The sequence below is a fragment of the Solanum pennellii genome, chromosome 1 (assembly GCF_001406875.1).
Source record: "Solanum pennellii chromosome 1, SPENNV200".
NCBI lineage: Eukaryota > Viridiplantae > Streptophyta > Magnoliopsida > Solanales > Solanaceae > Solanum > Solanum pennellii.
Genome location: NC_028637.1, coordinates 5,844,249 through 5,847,464, shown reverse-complemented (window position 1 = coordinate 5,847,464; position 3,216 = coordinate 5,844,249). Strand labels below are relative to the sequence as shown.

Here is a 3,216-nt window from a genome sequence, read left to right as displayed (position 1 = left end):
CTTTTGTTATTCTTTAACAATAACAATTTTCAACCCTGATGATTGACATAAATTAAACTTCCAAGTTCCATATTTTGTTTTTCCAGAGTCCAAAATATGCCCATAAACAAGGTTTTAAAACCAAAAAAAGAAGTTCAATTTTTTTGCAGTAATATTGATCTTAGGGTTTTTTTGAAAATAGTATATTGTCTAGGGTTTTAAAACAGTAAAAAAAACGTTCAATTTTTTTTGCATTAATATCGGTCTTAGGTTTTTTTAAAAAAAAATATTATATTGTGTCGGTCTTAAAACAGTAGAAAAAAGGTTCAATTTTTTTGCATTAATATCGGTCTTAGTTTTTTTTTAAAAAAATATTATATTGTGTCTAGGGTTTTAAAACAGAAAAAAAAAAGTCCAACTTTTTTTAGCAATCTAGTGCCACTATTCAACTTTCAACCATGAACGAGTCCATGAATTTTGCCAAAAAACAATCATCAATTCCATGTGATATAATATTTGAAATATTTTCATGGCTTCCTGTCAAGTGTTTAATGGGTTTAAAGAGTGTTTTTTCCCATTGTGTAATTCGATTGTATCGGAATCAGATTTTTTTGGATATCCACCGATGTCGTTCGAGGGGGACAAAATTCCTTAAGGAGGAGAATTTTATTACACCGCGGAGGAAAATAAAGATGGTAAAACCTCTGCCTCCCTTCTTCAAGTTGACAGATTTAATAAATCCAACAATCATGTCCATACATATTATTTTTTCAATTCATTTGTTAATGGTTTATTTTGTGCTTGGACATCATCAACTCTACAAATTTTCAATCCCAGTACAAAAGAAGTAAGATTTTTGCCCCATCCAAATAAAGATATTCCTCCGTGTAACTATTCATTAGGTTTTGAGCCAAAAGAAAACAAATACAAAGTTGTCTCGACAATATATCATGCTCAAGAAGGATAGACAAATCATGGAGATAGACTCAACATGTTTTCTCTTGTACCCCATCTAGTAGCCCCGGGTGTTTGCATTAGTGGAGTTATCTATATGTTCATCTATGAGCCTTTTATAAACGGTTACAAATCTTCTATTGTTGCATTTGATGTTAAATCTGAAAATTATGAAATTATTGCATTGTGGAAAACATTTTTTTCGCAGTCGCAGTCGTACTTTGAGCACTATTACCTTCTGATAGAGGTGAAGGGTAAATTAGCAGTCATAGATTATAGTTATGTAACGGGAAGTGGATACATATACATGTGGATTTTAGAGCAGACTCCAAGAAAACAATGAAAGAGACATATCATTCGCTTTCCCTCGATATGGAATGAGAAAAAACCTCTATTTATACCGTCCCCCATTCCTAGTGATGGGGAGATCGTATTTGTCTTGTACTTAAGTTCAAGTGTTGTCCGTTGTTTTTGTTATGACGTCACAAGAAAGAGTTGGAGGGAATTAAAAATAAAGGGGCTTCCAAAGGAAAATAAAATCGACGGCATTTATAGTTATGTTGAAAGTCTTGTTCCCTTTGGATAATTTTGTTCAAACTGGAAGACATCATAAGTGGTTGCATGTCCTTTTTGTTGAATTTGGGTAACTTGAACCTATAGGATTGTAGCCTTGGTATTAAAGTCTCCAAAATAGAAATATATTACATTTATATTATGTTGAAAGTCTTGTTTTCTTTGGATTATTTCGAGTTTTGGTGTACGTGCTTATTTCACCCCTTCTTTTTCACCCAAATATCCTTTCAGGAACTATTTTATTTTGTGTTAAGATTTTGTTCACGTAAATTAATCCATGTAGTCATGCTATAACTCGACAAAGTAATGGATTCTAGCCAATTGAAAGGAAACAACATCATAACTTTGTGGATTAGTAATCTCGGAATTAGCCAATCAACTCTCCTGAGAATGTCTTCATACCATCCATACAGATTTGCGGAATAAGATTTCAAGTTATAATAAACTGGTCACATAGTGAACAAGATTAGTGATTAATTTAGTAGTAATTTTCCGTTAATAACAAGACAAATAAGAATGATAGAGTGCTACATATTCTTATGTAAATTAATGAATCCTTTAACTACAACTCAAAGAATATTATATATCCTCATAATTATTGTGCAATAACAAGACAAATAAGAATGTTCTCAAAATCAAAAAAAAAAAAACTCTGAATTCCGACATAGAAATCATTCCTACGACAAGTAAAAAGTTACCTAAAGAGAGTCATGTTTTCCATCATATATTACAATTTTGACAATATAAGCTTTGTTTCGACTAAAAAAATGACAGTGTACAAAACAAACTAATGCCTCTACATGACTAGTCTTTCTATATAACGATAAATGTCTTTGATACTGGGAGAGTCCTAATTCTCTCCAAATCTTTGTATTCATATCATAACAAGATAGAGTTCCTGATCTATTATGATACTGTTCCCATGGAAGTATTGTCTTTCAGTATCGTACTTGTACTAGGCGCACGTAATTTTATTAGTATATGATATAAAATAAAATATGTTGATATAATGTTATGATAGTTGCTCTAAAACAAAATCATATGCAAAGTGCTATTACAAAAAAAAAAGATTTTGTTTAGGGATTTAAAAAATAATAATTTAAATTCCGTTGCAATAATTTTATTTTTACGATTTTAAACAAGTTCAATTTTTTGGGAGTCCTAGTTGTAATGTACTACAAAGAAATAGAGTCTTACTAGGAAACAGAGAGCCAAACAGAACTTCATCAATAATAAGAGGCAAAAAAAAACAGAACTTTAGCGGTCAGCCTTCAACATTATGAATTCTTCCAGCAAAATACCTCAAGAAATAATATTTGAAATATTCTCATGGCTTCCTTCTAATTCGTTAATGCGTTTCAAGTGTGTTTCCACATTTTGTAATTCAATGCTATCCGAATCGGCTTTTTCCCATATCCGTAAATGTCATTCTGGTGGGACAAAATTCCTTTTGCACGGAGATGGAGTTTATTATACTGCGGAGGAAAAGAAAGATGGAAAATCCTCTGTCTCCGTTCTTCAAGCTGACCCGTTTAATAACCTATACAACTGTGTCCCTTCATATTCTCGTTTGAATTGCGTTGATGGTTTATTTTGTGGTTCCGTATCATCATATATGCAACCAGCTGTTTTCAATCCCAGCACAAAACAAGTAAGATTTCTGCCCAACCCAAATGAAGGTAAATGCTGGAATACATTTTCATTAGGTTT

General features: G+C 31.8%; 1 long non-coding RNA gene across 1 annotated transcript; it reads right to left on the bottom strand.

Moving 5' to 3' along the window:
* Nucleotides 1-1,183: 1,183 nt before the first annotated feature.
* On the bottom strand, nucleotides 1,184-2,886 carry LOC114077121. The gene is made up of 2 exons (XR_003578157.1): nucleotides 2,808-2,886; nucleotides 1,184-1,951 (listed from the first exon to the last, which is right to left on the bottom strand). It is a non-coding gene; the product is annotated as an uncharacterized LOC114077121 (long non-coding RNA).
* Nucleotides 2,887-3,216: the final 330 nt, after the last annotated feature.